This window comes from Rhinopithecus roxellana, chromosome 16 (genome assembly GCF_007565055.1).
Source record: "Rhinopithecus roxellana isolate Shanxi Qingling chromosome 16, ASM756505v1, whole genome shotgun sequence".
Classification (NCBI taxonomy): Eukaryota; Metazoa; Chordata; class Mammalia; order Primates; family Cercopithecidae; genus Rhinopithecus; species Rhinopithecus roxellana.
Genome location: NC_044564.1, coordinates 54,326,381 through 54,345,172, shown reverse-complemented (window position 1 = coordinate 54,345,172; position 18,792 = coordinate 54,326,381).

Sequence of the window (18,792 nt, the reverse complement as noted above, 5' to 3'; positions counted from 1 at the left end):
GACATAATGCCAGAGAAACCATTTAAATAGCAACAAAGAAAATTAGATATTTAAAATGAATTCAGCAGTAAGTTTGCAAAATTGAGTAAGGCAATCTTCAAAACATTCCTGAAAGATACAAAAGTATGTGAGTAAATTGAGAGCCTCTCTACCCTGCACTTGAAAGGATGACTCATATCATGAAGATGTCAGTTCTCCCTAAGTTAATTTATTAATTTAACGCCATCCTTATGAGATATCAATAAACTTTAAAAATAGTTAATAAGTTGATATTAGAGTTTATATGATAAAATAAATAGCCAGGAAAGCATTAAAAAGAATAGCTTTGCAATAAAAAGAGCCCTACTATACACTGAAACACCACAAAGCCACTATAATTAAAGCATGAAGAGACAGATCAATGGAATAAAATACAAAGTCTAGAAATAGATTCAAGAACATCTGGAACTATAACATATTGTAAAGATGGCACCTCAAATCAGCAGAGCAAAAATTAACTTTTAAATAAATGGTTTTAGGACAACAGGTTAGTCATTGGGAAAAAGTTAAAATTAGATTTATAACTCACATTATACAAAAGAATACATTTCAGGTGGATCAGAAATCTAAATATAAAAAAATAAAATCATGTAAGTACCAGAAGAAAACATGCATGGTTCTTGTTTTACCTGTGTGAAGGAAAAGACCAACAGGGATTCAAAATGCTGATGTAATTTTTAAAAAACTATTAATAAATTTTATTATTTAAAAATGTTTACAAGTCAAAGCACAATTGAGCAGGGAGAAAATATTTGCAGTAAAGTGTTAATATCCTTAATATATAAGAAATCATTAAAAATGAAAGGATAAGACTAAAATCCAATAGAAAAATGTACAAAAGACATGAACAATGTACTAAAAGAGATATAAAATGGACCTTCAACATATGAAAGCCTCACTTTAAAAAGAAAAATGAAAAATAATAATACATTGTGGTATCATTTCTTGTCTATCAGACTGACAAAAATTAAAACATGTAACAATACATTCTGTTTTTAAGGTCTTACGGAAACAAGCACTCTCACATATTGGAGGTGGAAATGCAAATTGGTATAATCCTTATGGAAGGGAGTTTGGCAATATCTAAAAAAAGAACATAAACTACATACGTCTTTACCTGTTGATCCAGCAATTCTGCTCTTAGGAATTCACGCTGAAGGTGCCTTTTTAACAGCATGAAAACACATATATTAAGTTTTTCATTAAATATTATTCATAATTGTGCAATGTTGGACTTGACCTAAATGCTGAAACACTAGAAATAGATTAAACTATGTTAAATACACACAATGAAGAATTATGCAGTTGTAAAATAAATGAATGAGGAAGGTCTCTATGAAGTTTTGTGGAGTGATTTTCAGATTAAGTGAAAAAGGCAAAGTGGAAAAGACTATATAGTCTATTGCCTTTTGTATGAGCAAAAAGGGGAAATAAGAAAATGTGTGCATTTGAAGATTTACCGAAAAGAAAGGGAAGATAAATGAGAAACTGAGGACATTGATTACCTAAAGTGAGTGGGTGGGAATGGGGTAAAAAGGGTAGAAATAACTGAGGGTGCAAGAGGATTAATTTAACACTTATTAAAATATATACTTTTGTATAGTTCTAAGTTTTGGATCTATGCTAATATTTTGTGCAATCAATATAATTAAATAAAAACAACGAACATAGGAGAAAAATTGGAGTACAAACAGAAATAAATTGAACTGTATTTCAAATGAATAATATAATCATACTCAAGTTATCTGAAATGGACAAATAGAGGAAATAGAAATTCTATGATGTTTGAACATCGTAAGCTTGAAAAACATTCTATCTACCTCAACTCTTGTTTTGATTACTTTCTTTTCAGAAAGAAATTTGTGTTAAAGGAGACACAGTGGTTATAGGGGGAAAAAAAAGTCTTCATGTACTTTAAACCAAAAATGTGTGGTTAGTAATCAAATGACAGGTAGAGACGAAATGACATTCTAAAATTAGTGTAGGGCCAGGTGAATTTGGCTGATTCAAACATTCTGATCTTGTGGTATGGCTGCTAGATTCAGTATCTTAGGTTATCACTCTTTGCTATGAATGCTTTTAATTCTGGTTTACAGACAGCAGTAAATTGCTATTATAGCGACAGCCATAGCAACATTGGATAAAAAATAAAGCATTTAAGACTTTTTAAGTGATGTTTTGAGCTTTCCCTGAAAGAAATAACTGTTTTCACATATCATTTCTTTAAACTAGATCAGAATATTTGCCAATAAAAATGGATTCAAAGTGCGTGAAAGTAGCCTAAATATAATGTGCTTTGTTTTATCTTAGAATACTATAATTTTTATAAGTTAAAAAAAAGTCATCAGTGGAATTTGAAACAATATTAAAATCTTTTCTTTTTTTTTTTGGTTCTTTTTTTTTGAGACAGAGTCTCGCTCTGTTGCCCAGGCTGGCGTGCAGTGGCTCACTGCAAGCTCCACCTCCTGGGTTCACGCCATTCTCCTGCCTCAGCCTCCCGAGAGTAGCTGGGACTACAGGTGCCCACTACCATGCCTGGCTAATTTTTTTGTCTTTTTTAGTAGAGACGTGGTTTCACTGTATTAGCCAGGATGGTCTCAATCTCCTGACCTTGTGGTCCACCCGTCTCGGCCTCCCAAAGTGCTGGGATTACAGGCATGAGCCACTGCGCCCGGCCTAAAATCTTTTCTTATTAGACCTACTGATGACTTAGTAGTGAATAATATCTATAGCAGCAGTGATTAAGCAGATGTGCAGAAATAATCACACCTCTGTTGTTCTAAAATATGAATGTATGTTTTCGTTAATGATTGACTTATAAAAACCATCCTGAATATCGACATTAAGACATTTTAGATGCTAATTTTCTATTAAGATCATTACCCAATGTCTTAGAAATTATGTTAGTTGCTCTCTTATGAAAACAATCTACCCTATTCATATTTCATGGATTATATAAATAAAAATGTAGCAGGCTGAGTAGTGGCATCCAAAAAGATATGTCCCTACCTTAATCCCCAGAAGCTGTGACTGTTACCATATATGGTAAATGAGTGAATATTGCCTTATATGGGAAAAGAAATGATTAAGGATTTTGAGAGAAGGCATTTATCCTTCATTAGCTGAGTGAGCCCTAAATCCAATCACAAGTGTCCTTATGCAAGCTAGGCAGAGGGAGATTACAGGGAGAAGAGGAGGGGATGTGACCTTAGAGGCAGAGAGTGGAGTGTTGCAGGCACAAGTCAGATGACAGCTGGAGCCACCAAGAAGCTAGAAGAGGAAAATAATGAATTCTCCCTTGAGCCCCCAGAGGGAGCATAGCCTTGCTGACACCTTGATTTGGGGCTTCTGGCCTCCAAAACTATGAGATATTAAATTTCTGTTTTGTTGTTGTTTTTTTTTTCTTGAGACAGAGTCTCGTTCTGTCGCCCTGGTTGGAGTGCAGTGGCACGATCTCGGCTCACTGCAACCTCCACCTCCCAGGTTCAAGCAATTCTCCTGCCTCAGCCTCCTGAGTAGCTGGGATTACAGGCGCACGCCACCATACCGGGCTAATTTTTGTATTATTAGTAGAGATGGGGTTTCACCATATTGGTCAGGCTGGTTATGAACTCCTGACCTCGTGATCTGCCCACCTCGGCCTCCCAAAGTGCTGGGATTACAGGCATTAGCCACTGTGCCCAGCCAATTTCTGTTGTTCTCAGCCATCCAGTCTATAGTAATTTGTTCCAGCAGTCACAGGAAATGAATACCTAACAGTAAGTTACATTCATGTTTTGAGATAATGTGGATGTGATTATTTAAAAACAGAAAACAAATATTTGGATAATTCATTCTTTTAATTTACAACCGCTTGTCTCTAAACATAATCCATGCCTCCCAGTAGAAAGTTTATGCTGCATTATCTCAGTGTAATGTGGGCAAATTGTAGTTCTCTGAGAGTGAATAAAAATATAGTATAAAATTCTTCTGGACCTTGGAATTAGATATAGATCACCCAGTGATCTTGGCTAGCCACACACAATTGGAAATTCAGGAAATATTTGCTCACACAAGATATATCATAAAAATAAAGATACTTTTCTTTGAGGCAGACACTTTAAAAGTATTTCAGAGTGTTAGAAAGTCACTAAACATTTTAAAGCACACAAAAGGGGCTGGGCGCAGTGGCTGACGCCTGTAATCTCAGCACGTTGGGAGGCTGAGACAGGCGGATCACCTGAGTTCAGGAGTTTGAGACCAGCTTGGCCAACATGGTGGAACCCTGTCTTTACTAAAACTACAAAAAATAGCTGGGTGTGGAGGCATGCGCCCATAGTCCCAGCTACTTGGGAAGTTGAGGCAGGAGAATTGCTTGAACCTGAGAGGCAGAGGTTGCGGAGAGTCAAGATCAAGCCACTGCACTCCAGCCTGAGCAGCAAAGCAAGACTCCATCTCAAAAACAAAACAAAACAAAACAAAAAAGCAAGTACTAAAAAGGTCAATGGATAGTTTGAGACCATGTAAACTAAATCCACCTTCACCTTTTAGATAAGACAATATGGCATATTGGGAAGACCACTAGATTGAGTCAGCTTATTTTGTTGCATTAGATTTTTCTGGGCTCTTTCCAGGAAGTTTGAAAATTATAAATCCACTTATGGTTATAATGGGAAGGGTGTCTCTTAGGAAAATAAACTTTTTCTAAAGGAAGTAAAATCAATCCAAGTATCAGGAAAGCAAGTGTTTATAAAAACATATAAATCCAAAATTGATGGCAGGAAAGCTTTTGCCTGAAGGTAACAAGAGACAAGCAGGGATGATGTCAAGCTGGGAGTGTAAGGTAGAATTCCCGACCTAGTGGAAGACATGGGCATATGCTGCATGCCTGGCAGCAATCACTGGTTAGCCCTTAGTGAGATAGAGGAGTGATAAGAGGATTTGGTTATCTATATATCCACTAGGGAGGAACTTGAATTACCTGGTGTGTACTCCAAATATTGTACTGAATAAATGTTGGATTTAGTTGGTTGATAATTTCTGATAGAAAGCAAAATAGTTGATCCAGTTCAACACATTAGAGAATAATTATTTAGAGATGTGAAAGTGATAGGAACCTTGAATGAAAGTGGCCCTCTTATAGTCAGGGGGAACCCTGGGCATTGGGAGATACATATTCTAGATTTTTAGGAAGGGTATATAACTTTTCCCAAGATTCAAATTGGGAAGCTCTTCCATTATTATTGATATTTTATACAAAATGAAATTCTGATAGAATAACTTGTGTATCATTCCAATGAAGAACAAATGGATGATATTGCAAAAAGACTGTATAACTGCATGAGGAACTCTAGCACAGATTGTAATTGACCATGAATAACAAGTGTAAAGGAAAGGTATAAACAGGGATAAATAATTTCTTGATACAGAACGGTAAACATTTATCAGAAAATTACAATCTAGCATGGTTTGAGACTGGGGAAACAAAAGTAAAACTAAAAAAAATAAATGTTTTGCTTATATGGACCACCATCCTGGAGTAAATGTTGAATATTAATTGGAAACAGAAAAAGCAGACTCTATTTTGCTTCTCTATTCTCCAATAAGGGAGATCAGAATTCTAATGTAGGTGGAAGGATGGAAAAAGTTCAACTGTAGAGGTTTGTAAGTTGGGATCTATAAACTCCCAAACAAACCATGGATAAACTCCAGAAGTCCGTACACTTGAATGAAGAAACATTACATCTTTGTTTTCACTGACTTCTAGCTGAAATTTGATGTTTCCTTTCACTTTAAATGTAAATAGCAAACCACAGTAGTGTCATCATTGAACTTTATCACAAATAAAATCATAGACTTTTTCATACCATATCACAATAATTGCAGCAGCCTCAAAATATTTATGCACATCACTGCTTCAAAATTATGGTAGTTATTAGAACTGCAGCTAGATCTTGTTATTTGATTTCTTAATAAAGCAAGCACATATTATGTTCTGAAAACTGTATTTCAATATTAGTTTTCTTAATAATCTTTTTATTTATACATTTAAAAGTATTCTGAGAAGGTTCCCATTAGGCTTCATCAGACTGCTGAAGAGGTCTTCAACATGAAAGCATTTAAGAATGCCTGATTTAGTTCCTCTGAGTTTGTCTCCTGGCTTAGATATTCCAGATGTTTGGAAAATGGAAAGAATTCTGAACTGAACTTGGTTATCTTGAGGAAAAGTGGGAGTCACAGAGGTACTTAATGATTAGAAATAAGTAAATATTCTAATTTATTCTAGATCAGTCAAATTGGCCTTAATATTTACTAATATCAGGCTCATATTAGGCAATAAAAAGATAGATTGGGAAGGCTTGGAGTGGTGGTTCTCATAAGGCTCTCTGTACATAGTATTCCTGTGATCTAGTAACTTAATTTACTATTTTGATTGAATTAAGGAGAAAAAAATTGTATAATCGCCATACAGGTAGTAAAGGCATTTTAGAAAGTTCAATACCACACATGTTAAAACCAATCAAATAGAAATTGCTTTGTGTTTTTTAAAATGAGCTTCAACTCCAAAGCCAACAAATGGGGACAAGTGAGAAATGAGAAGCTTATCTGTTAAAACTGGGAACAAGACAAGGGTGCCCATATTTCCACTACTCTGTAGCATTGTATTGAAAGTATTTCCCAATGAAATTAATAGAGAAAGCTGCTAGGAAAACAATTATTACAAATGAAGAGTTTAAACCTTTTCTGTCTCATATATGAAACACACAGCATAACCAATGGAAGAACAATTACAAACAATAATATAACTTCATTAGGGAAGAGGTTACAAAATTAAAATTCAACAATCAACAGCTACTGGCATAAAACAGACACGTAGACCAATAAAACAAAATAGAGAACCCAGAAATTAATCCACTTATTTACTGCCAACTGATTTTTGACAAAGGTGCCAAGAACACTCACTGCAGAAAGGACAGTTTCTTCAATAAATGGTGCTGGGAAACTGGATGTCCATATGCACAAGAATGAAACTAGACCTCCACCGCTCACCCTATATAAAAATCAACTCCAAATGGATCAAAGACCTACACGTAAGACCCAAAGAAAATAAAACTACTAGAAGAAAACATAGGGGAAATGCTTCAAGACATTGGTCTGGGAAAATACTTTATGAGTAAGACTTCAAAAGCACAGGCAACAAATGCAAAATAAACAAATGAGATGATATTGATACAGAAGGGGGAAGGGAAGTGCTGGGTAAAGGAGAGTGTAGTCCCTGGCTAGGGCTCCACCACTGGGCCTGTGCCCATGGACTTAGGACAGGCATTTTTGTTTTCCTGCCCAAGTGTTGCATTTCCTAAGACCACCCTGGCCTGCCACGCCCCCATCCCGAGCCTATAAAATCCCCAAGACCCTAGCAGGCAGACACACAAGCAGCCGAACGTCATTGGCGGAAGAAGACGGAAGTGGTTGGATGTTGAGAGGGGGTCTAGGGGCACACGCTGGTGGACGAGCACAAGACAGACACCAGCACGCTGCCAGGCCATCAAGGAGCAGAACCAGGTGGAGTTTGGCCAGGGCAGTCCGAAGAAAGCCCCAGCTTCTGAGTGGTGCAAATCCAGGGGAAAGCCTTCCCCCTCCATTCCCTTCTGGCTTCCCCCATCTGCTGAGAGCTACCTCCACTCAATAAAACCTTGCACTCATTTTCCAGGCCAAGGTGTGATCCGATTCTTCTGGCACACCAAGGCAAGAGCCTGGGATACAGAAAGCCCTCTGTCCTTGTGACAAAGTAGAGGTCTAATTGAGCTTGTTAACACAAGCCACCTATAGACTGCAAAACTAAAAGAGCACACGGTAGCACAGGCCCACTGGGGTTTCAGGAGCTGGAAATATCCACCCCTACATGCTGCTGTGGGGTTGGAGCCCTACACCTCCATCTGTATTCTCCTCTAGAGGTTTGAGCAGCAGAGCCCTGAAGAAGCAAGCAACTCCCCGTGTTGCAGGCCCTACAAGGGGGACAAGGGAACTTTTCCTGTTTCAATATCAAACTGAAAAATCTGCATATCAAAGGAAATAATCAACAGAGTGAAAAGACAATTTACAGAATGGAGAAAATATTTGCAAACTATGCATTTGACTGGGGATTAATATCCAGAATATACAAAGAAGTCAAACATGTCAACAGCCAAAAAACCAGACAATTAAAAAATGGACAAATATATGAACAGACATTGTTCAAAAGAGGACATACAAATGGCCAGCAAATGTATAAACAAATGCTTAGCATCACTTAGCATCAGGAAAATGCAAATCAAAATCACAATGAGGTATCACCTCACATCAGTTAGGATGGCTATTATTAAAAAGACAAAATAACAAATGCTGGTGGAGGATGTGGTGAATAGAGAATTTTATATACTGTTTGTGGGAATGTAAACCCATACAGCCACTATGGAGAAGAGTATGGAGTTTCCTCAGAAAACTACAAATAGCACTACCATGTAATCCAGGTAGTGCTGGGCATTTATCCATAGGAAAGAAAATCAGTATATTGCAGAGACATCTGCACCTCCATGTTTATTGCAGTATGTAAAAAAAAATTTTTTAAATAGATTTAGGAGTGCAAGTGCAGTTGTCTTAAATGAATACATTGCACAGTGGTAAAGTCTGGGAGTTTAGTGCACCCATCACCTGAGTAGTGTACATTGTACCCAATGGGTAGCATTTCATCCTTCACCACCCTCCCACCTTTTGGAGTCTCCAGTTCTATTATTCCACGCTGTATGTTCATGTGCACCTGTTATTTGGTTCCCAGATACAAGTAAGAACATGTGGTTATTAACTTTCTGTTTCTGAGTCATTTCACTTAGGAAAAGGGCTTACAGGTCCAACCACATTGTGCAACGTTGTTCACAATAGCCACGATCTGGAATCAAACTAGATGTCCAACAAGAGATGAATGGATGGAGAAAACATGGTATATATACACAATGGAATATTATGCAGCCACAAAAAGAATGAAATCCTGTCGTTTGCAGCAACATGGATGAAATGGGAAGACATTATGTTAAGTGAAACAAGACGGGAGCAGAAAGTTAGACACTGAATGTTCTCACTCATGTGGAGGCTAAAAAGAGTTGATCTCACAGAAATAAAAAGTAGAGCAGAAGATACTAGAGGCTGGGGAGTGTAAGAGAAAGGGAAGGATAGGAAGAGATTTGTTAAAGGGAACAAAATTTCAGTTAGATAGGAGGAATAAGTTCTAGTGTTCTACCATAGGATGACAATAGTTAATGATAATGTTGTATAGTTTCAAATAGCTGGAAGGAGGATACTGAATGTTCCCAACACAGAGAAATGATAAATGTTTGAGATGATGGGCATGCTAATTGATCTGATCACTGTACCTTATATGTATAGAAACAGCACTGTGTACCCCATTAATTTGTGCAATTATTATTCATCAACTTAAAAAATTTTAAAAACCCTAAAAAATAGCCAATATATATGCAAAGACAAGTTAGAAGATATTTGGAAAGGAAGACTCCATTTATGATAGTAAAAAGAAAATATCTGTGTATAAACTTAATGAACAATGTCCAGAACCTATATGTGGAATGCTAAAATACTTTTATGAAAGATGATACAAATAGCCTTGAACAAAAGAAAGGATGCACTTGTTCTTGTTTGGAAGACTCAACTTCATAAAGCTGTCAGTTCTCTGTAATTTAATGTATAGATTTCACACAAATCTCCAAATATACAATTATGTTTCTGCAGGTTCTTTTCTGGAAATAGACAACTTGTTTATAAGAATCACTTGAAAGTATGACTAATCAAGATTAGCCAGGAAAATCTTTAAAAAGAAGAGAAATGGGTAGGGATGGGGGTGGGGGTGGGCAGCTCTACTAATAATCATGTAACAGTCTTGCATGTTACAAAGCTTTAATAGTCAATGAAGGATTGTATTAGCAAACAGGCCAGTGGAAAAGAGTAGAAATTTGACATGATAGGTCCAATTCATATATAAATTTAGTAACAGTAAATATGGCAACTCAAATAATTGAGAACAGATAACTGGTTTTGGAATACTTGGATAGACATATGGAAAACAAAAATGGGATCCATTCCTTTTTCATATACCAGGTTAAATTCAGAGATTAATTGTAAAAATGAAAACTCTACATATACTAGAAGAGAAAATGTGCTAATAGCTCTATACCATGGGAATAGAGGAAACGCTCTAAAACACTCAAAATTTAGATGCAATAAGGAATAAGATCGATACATTTGATTATGTTAAAAATGTTGTATGTAAAATGTAAAATACAGATAAAGAGTTGATTTTTCTAACACATAAAGGGGTGCTTAAGTAGCGAAGAAATAGGCCAACATTCAGGAGAAATGGACTAGAGATGTGAGCACAGCATTCACAAAGAAACAGAAGCAAATGTCTCCTATCCATGTGAAAAAGAGGCTCAATTTTGATCAAAATAAGAGATGCAAATTAAAACTAAACTGAGATATCCTTTCTCACCATTTACATTTGGAAAAAAATCAGAATTTAACAGTGTACTTTGTTGGCAAGGCTGTGGGGAAACAGCCCTCCTACACATTGCTGAGAGGCTGTAAAATAGTATTATATAGGCATTTACCTACTTCTAGGAATTCATCCTGAAGGTGCAGTGGCAAAAATTTTAAAAGTCAAATGTCAGAACTATTATTTGCAGCAATATTAGTAATAGCAAAAGAGTGGAAACATACAATGTCATCAATAAAAGAGTAGTTGAATAAACTCGATAATTGATAAAGAGAAATACTATGCAGCTATAAGTAGGCATGGAAATATGAAGAACATAGATATGTACACATACAGACACACACTCATAGACACACACTTCTAAGGGGTGATAGCAAATGTACATACAGTATGCTGCCATTCATCTAGGAATATCAGGAGAACTACCTATCTACTTATCTATTAGTTTTTTCCTCTATTTAAAAAGTAGTGGAATAATAAACCTTAAAAGAAAAACCTTAAAAAAAAAACCTTAAAAGAAAAAGAATAATAAACCTTAAAAGAAAAAGAAAAAATAAACCTTAAAAGAAAAACCTTAAAAGAAAAAAAAAACCTAAAAAAAAAAATTGTGATATTGTAGTATAGTTTTTTCCAGATATTATCACTGGGAGAAACAAGGTAAAGGATACATGGGTTCTCTCTGTATTATTTCTTGCAACTGCATGTGAACCCTTTCCTTTGCAACAATTATCTCAAAGTAAAAAAAAAAAAAAAAAAAAAAAAAAATTATAAAAAAGATTTTGCATAAGGCACATTCCTTTTGAGACTGGTCTTGTAAAACCAGTTTACCTATTATGCAGAAGTTACATGATGCTGTGGATCAAACAAAACTCATCTTTGAAGCTATGCCTCAGGGATGGGTTTTGTTTGGCCCACAGAGTATTTTTTTAAAGTTGAGCTCACATTAAACAATGGAGGTATTTTGCATGAAAATCCAGATTTCTGCTTCCTCAAAAAAATCTATAACTCTTTTCACACAGGCTTGTCTCATCTCATACTAAGGAAATACTCTCTCCATTGCACCATGGCCCACATCCCTCCTAACTGTTTCCATCCCCTGGATATCAGCTCTAGTTCTTAATTTCCCTGCCTGGTCCCTGGAGGCCTTTCACTTTGTGACCACCGTAGTAGGTATCTCATAGAACCGTATGAGGTTGGATTTGAAGCAAAATATTCCAGACTAAATAGAGCAGAATCTCATTTATGACAGAAGCGACTAGGTAAAAATGGACACGGAATTCTGATATTATCTAAAATATTTGCCTATCACAAGGTTTGGCACGTAAGTGTTTAATAAAATGTTTTGTTTAATGAGTGAATTACATATATTTAAGCTGACAGTTACATTTTCTTCTTTGTCCATTTTTTTAAAGCTATTTTTCAAAACTCCTCATAGCTAGCAAGATTAAGTGAATTTTATCTTCATTTCGTAACCACTTTCTTTGAAAGAGGGAAGTAGAACTGGCCAAAAATAGGGAGACAAGAGCATGTAAGATACAAACACCTAATATCTAAACTTGGATTTGGCTGATTTTGTAGCTTTCTTTTCTTTTTTCTTTTTTCTTCTCTTTTCTTTTTTAAGATTCAAATGCTTCCCTTAGTAGAATCGCTAAGTGGCTACATTCTAAATTTACAGAATTTTCCTCTACTGGAAGATTTATGAATGCCCAAATAATTATTTTGTAGAAAATAATTTAAGCTAGCTAGTTGTGGAACAAATATTGACTGGTTGTAGAAGATTTAAAGGAGGATTGGACTTTGGAGCAGGTCAGAACTTTGAATCTGCTCTGCCACTCACTAACTGGGCATACCATGTAAGCTCTTGGAGGTCCAGCTCTTTCACTCATAAATCCAGGATAATTTAGGCTAAAAGCTTTAAGTTATAAAAGGAGGAAGAACTTAGAAAGTCTCGAGACTGACGGCTTAGACCAAGGTCCAGCAAACGTTTTCTATAAAGTGTCAGATAGATAGTAAATATGTGAGGCTTTTGCGGACCACATTCAGTCTCTTCCACCTAACCCCTGACCCCGTGTGTGTTTTATAGCTCTTTATAAACATAAAGGCCATTTTATCTCATAGATCATACAAAATCAGACTGAGGATTTGTTCCATGAGCTGCAGTTTGACAACCCCTGGTTTATTCAACATAAGTGTTTTCCATGGGGGCTCTGAAGTTTGGATCCTGCTTGCTGATTTTCTGTGTATATGCCCTCGAATTATGCTTGATGTTTATTGGGTATGGCAGATACTATTGGTATTTCCTGTCAGGTACCCAGCAGGCAGGGCTGAGGCCAACGTCTGACTGATATGGCTGGTAAGATACAATAAGGCTCTTCTACTTTCAGACCGTTTATCAGTTTCATAGATAGCTAAAGAAAGAGTACCCTGAGATGCCAGTTCTCCGGGTCCTCATTCCACACACCGAAAATGATGACACCAAAACAAAAAAGGCCAGATGAGTACAGTGTGAGTTGTGGGATGCACTGTTGCAGAGGAGCCAATTCGTGATGACAGCTAAGCAATTTTATAGTGTGGAGCTATTAATATATCCTCAGAGTAGTGGGACATAAAGCCCCATAACTCACGAGAACCTGGAGTCAGTAGGAAACTGACAGCCTCCCAAGAAAAATAGGGCGATGAATGGGAGATGGCTTCAAGATGGTTCCTCAGGAGCCTCCTACCTTCTTGTGTTTTGGAATAATCATAGGGCATTCCTCCAATACTTAGATTAGTTACAGTACAAACCTTTGCTTGCATGACCTCTGTGGGTACATGCATGATTGCTGAGGTGCATGGAGAAACTGGCTGCTCTCTACAATTCTCCAACAGTTACCCTTGTTGGAGAACAAGGTTTTTTTCTCTTGTTGATATAATCCCAATTTGATCATGCAACCAGAATAAAGCCTCAAGAGATAAATGGTGATTGATGTAAGTCATTCATAGCCATCCCATTCTCCTTTCCAGTGACCAATTTAGGTTTAGGCATCTGACCCAGTTTGGGTCAATGATATGTAAGAGGAGATTTACTTAGGGATTTGGGGAAAGAATTTACTTTCTGGCAAAGTTGGAAGGCCCATTAGAAGAAGCTTTTTTTCTGCCTTTCTTATTGCTGTGGATATTATTTGTGTAATTCACTGGGATTAAAACTGCAGCAGTCAATTTAGCATCATAAAAAATAAGCCTGAAGGTGATAATCAATATATAAGTATGGCAGACCAGAAGGATGAAAAGAGCCTCAACTCTTGATGACAACCATGAACTGCCGAATGAACCCTGGGGCTTTTGAACATATGGAATGCAGTTATTAATATAATAGCTGTTTTAATGTCCTTATCTGATCATCCTAACATTTGCATCAATTTTGAGTTGTTGTTGATTGATTTTTATCTTCAACATAGATTATTTTCCTATTTCCTTTCATGCCTGGTATTTTTTCATTTGAATTCAGATTGCACATTCCATTGACTGTGAATTTTACCTTTGTGGATGCTGAATATCTTTGTTTTTCTATAAATATTCTTGAGTTTGTTCTGGGATGCAGTTATTTGGAAATTTTTATCTTTATAGATCTTGCTTTTAAGATTTGTTAGATACAAACAGAGCAGGGTTTAGTGTAGGGCTAATTATACCCTATATTGAGGCAGGACTTTTCTGAAGTACTGGACTCAATGTCCCAGGAGTTGGGTTTTCCCAGCTGGCCAGTGAGATCAGGCATTATTCCTGGCCATGTGTGATCTCTGATCACTGTTTCCTCTAATCATTTTGGGGGTTCTTTCCTGGCCTAAAATGCATGCATGAATCACTACTCTGCAAATACTCAAGGGGGATCATCTACAGATGTCTGTAGATCTTTTCTCTATAGCTCTCTACTTTCTGTTAATCTGTTCTATGAACTTTAGCTGCCTTGGTCTCTCTGGACTCTGCACTCCACCTCTTTAATTTGGGAGTTTGCATCGCTCTGACTGCATCCCCTGACACTGAGCTGTAGCCTGGAAATTTTTAAGGTAGTAAGCTAGGAAAATCATGGGGCTCACCTCACTTGTTTCCCATGTCTCAGACATTACTGTTCTTTGATGACTGATGTCCAGTTTCTTGAGAATAATTTTTTCAGTTGTTTTAAGTGGGAGCATAATTCAGTCTCTGTAAATTCATCTGGACTGGAAGCAGAGATACACAGTTGCCCTTTTCATAAAAAAGGTAAATCATGAGGTTGGGCATGGTGGCTCATGCCTGTAATCCCAGCACTTTGGGAGGTGGAGGCAGAGGTGGGAGGATCGCTTGAGCCCAGAAGTTTAAGACCAGCCCAGGTAACATAGCAAGACTCGGTCTCTACAAAAAATCTAAAAAATAGCTGGATGTGGTGGCCTGTGCCTATAATTCTAGCTACTTGGGAGGCTGAGGTGGGAGGATCGCTGGAGCCTGGGAGGTTGAAGCCTCAGTGAGCCTCAATGCTGCCACTGTACTCCAACCTGGGTGACAGAGCAAGACCTCATCTCAAAAAGAAAAAAGAAAATAAAAATAAATTATGACATTAATGGGAACAAATGGGTTTATGGTTGAGCTACCCTTAACTGGCAACAGACAGTAGGTAACAGAGTCCCCCTTTTTGTCTGGTTTGTCTTCATCTGGCTTTTTCCTATGACTAGGCTGGTGTTGCCCTTTCTAGCCAGGGAGAGAGTTAATTATCATTTAAAGAAATACTGAAGTTGCTGGCAAGATGGCCAAATAGGAACAGCTCTGCTCTGCAGCTGCCAAGGAGATCAACACAGAAGAGGAGTGATTTCTGCATTTTTTTTTTTTTTTGGAGACGGAGTCTCGCTCTGTCGCCCAGGCTGGAGTGCAGTGGCCGGATCTCAGCTCACTGCAAGCTCTGCCTCCCGGGTTTATGCCATTCTCCTGCCTCAGCCTCCCGAGTAGCTGGGACTATAGGCGCCCGCCACCTCGCCCGGCTAGTTTTTTGTATTTTTTAGTAGAGACAGGGTTTCACCGTGTTAGCCAGGATGGTCTCGATCTCCTGACCTCGTGATCCGCCCGTCTCGACCTCCCAAAGTGCTGGGATTACAGGCTTGAGCCACCACGCCTGGCCTATTTCTGCATTTCTAACTGAGGTACCTGGCTCATCTCACTGGGACTGGTTAGAGAGTGGCTGCAGCCTACGAAGGGTGAGCCAAAGCAGGGTGGGGTATCACCTCACCCGGGAAGCTCAAGGGGTTGGGGAACTCCCTCCCCTAGCCAAGAGAAATGTGAGGGACCCTGCAGTGAGGGACGGTGCATTCTGCCCCAGATACTATGCTTTTCCCATGGTCTTCGTAACCCACAGACCAGGAGATTCCCTTGGGTGCCTATGCTACCAGGGCCCTGGGTTTCAAGCACAAAACTGGGCTGCCCTTTGGGGCAGCCTGAGCTAGCTGCAGTTTTTTTTTTTCATACCCCAGTGGAATCTGGAACACCGAGACAGAACTGTTCACTTTCCTGGAAAGGGGGCTGAAGCCAGGGAGCCAAGTGGTCTAGCTCAGCAGATCCCACTCCCACAGAGCCCAGCAAGCTGAGATCCACTGGCTTGAAATTCTCGCTGGCAGCACAACAGTCTGAAGTAGACTTGCGGTGTTCAAGCTTGGTGGGGGGAGGGATGTCTGGCATTACTGAGGCTTCAATAGGTAGTTTTCCTCTCACAGTCTAAACAAAGCTACTGGGAAGTTTGAACTGGGCAGAGCCCTCCATAGCTCAGCAAAGCTGCTGTAGCCAGACTGCCTCTCTAGATTCCTCCTCTCTGGGCAGGGCATCTATGAAAGAAAGGCAGCAACCCCAATCAGGGGCTTATAGATAAAACTCCCTGGGACAGAGCACCTGCAGGAAGGGGCGCTATAGGCCCAGTTTCAACAGACTTAAACGTTCCTGCCTGCTGGCTCTGAAGAGAACAGTGGATCTCCCAGCACAGCACGCGAACTCTGCTAAGGGACAGACTGCCTCCTCAAGTGGGTCCCTGACCCCCAATGTCTCCTGACTGGGAGACACTCCCCAGCAGGGGACAACAGAACAGGGGTCTCACTCAGAACAGTGAGCTCCAGCTAGCCTAGAGGTAACTATCCAGCTAGCCTCCACCCTGGCAGGTGTCCCTCTGGGAAGAAGCTTCCAGAGGAAGTAACAGGCAGCAATCTTTACTGTTCTGCAGCCTCCGCTGGTGATACCCAGGTAAACAGGGTCTAGAGTGGTCCTCTAGCAAACTCTAGCAGACCTGCAACAGAGATACCTGACTGTTAGAAGGAAAACTAACAAACAGGAATAACACCAACAAAAAGGACGTCCACACAAAAACCCCATCTGAAAGTCACCAACAGCAAAGACCAAACGTAGATAAATCCATGAAGATGAGGAAAAACCAGCAGAAAAAGGCTGAAAATTCCTAAACCAGAATGCCTCTTCTCCTCCAAAGGATCACAACTCCTCGCCAGCGAGGGAACAAAACCGGATGGAGAACGAGTTTGACAAATTGACAGAAGTAGGATTCGGAAGGTGAGTAATAACAAACTCCTCTGAGCTAAAAGAGCACGTTCTAACCCAGTGCAAGGAAGCTAAGAAACTTGAAAAAAGGCTACAGGAATTGCTAACCAGAATAACCAGTTTGGAGAAGAACATAAATGACCTGATGATGGAGCTGAAAAACACAACACAAGAACTTAGTGAAACATACACAAGTATCAATAGCCGAATCAATCAAGTGGAAGAAAGGATATCAGAGATTGAAGATCAACTTAATGAAATAAAGTGTGAAGACAAGATTTGAGAAAAAAAGAATAAAAATGAATGAACAAAGCTTCCAGGAAAAAATGGGACTATGTGAAAAGACCAAACCTACGTTTGATTGGTGTACCTGAAAGTGATGGAGAAAATGGAAGCAAGTTGGAAAACACTCTTTAGGACATTATCCAGGAGAAGTTCCCCAACCTAGCAAGAAAGGCCAACATTCAAATTCAGGAAATACAGAGAACACCACAAAGATACTCACTGAGAAGAGCAACCCCAAGACACGTAATCTTCAGATTCACTAAGACTGAAATGAAGGAAAAATGTTAAGGGCAGCCAGAGAGAAAGGTCAGGTTACCCACAAAGGGAAGCCCATCAGACTAACAGCAGATGTCTCTGCAGAAACCCTACAAGCCAGAAGACAGTGGGGGCCAATATTCAACATTCTTAAGAAAAGAATTATCAACCCAGAATTTCATATCCAGCCAAACTAAGCTTCATAAGTGAAGGAGAAATAAAATCCTTTACAGACAAGCAAATGCTGAGAGATTTTGTCACCACCAGGTCTGCCTTACAAGCACTCCTGAGGGAAGCACTTAATATGGAAAGGAAAAACTGGTACCAGCCACTGCAAAAACATACCAAATTGTAAAGTCCATCAACATTATGAAGAAACTGCATCAACTAATGGGCAAAATAACCAGCTAGCATCATTATGATAGGATCAAATTCACACATAACAATATTAACCTTTAATGTAAACAGGTTAAATGCCCCAATTCAAAGACACAGACTGGCAAATTGAATAAAGTCAAGACCCATCGGTGTGCTATATTCAGGAGACCCATCTCATGTGCAAAGACACACGTAGGCTCAAAATAAACAGATAGAGGAATATTTCCCAAGCAAATGGAAAGCAATAAAAAGTAGGGGTTGCAATCTTAGTCTCTGATAAAACAGATTTTAAACCAACAAAGATGAAAAAAGACAAAGAAGGGCATTACATAATGGTAAGGGGATCAATGCAACAAGAAGAGGTAACTATCCTAAATATATATGCACCCAATATAGGAGCACCCAGATTCATAAAGCAAGTTCTTAGAGACCTACAAAGAGACTTAGACTCCCACAAAATAGCAGTGGGCGACTTTAACACCCCACTGTCAGTATTAGATAGATCAATAAGACAGAAAATTAACAAGGATATTCAGGAGTTGAACTCAGCTCTGGACCAAGCAAACCTAATAGACGTCTATGGAACTCTCCACTCAAAATCAACATTTTGAATATACGTTCAAAATATACAAGAATATACGTTCTTCTCAGTACCACATAGCATTTATTCTAAAACTGACCAGGTGCTTGGAAGTAAAACACTCCTCAGCAAATGCAAAAGAATGGAAATGATAACAAACAGTTTTAAGACCACAGTGCAATTAAATTAGAACTCA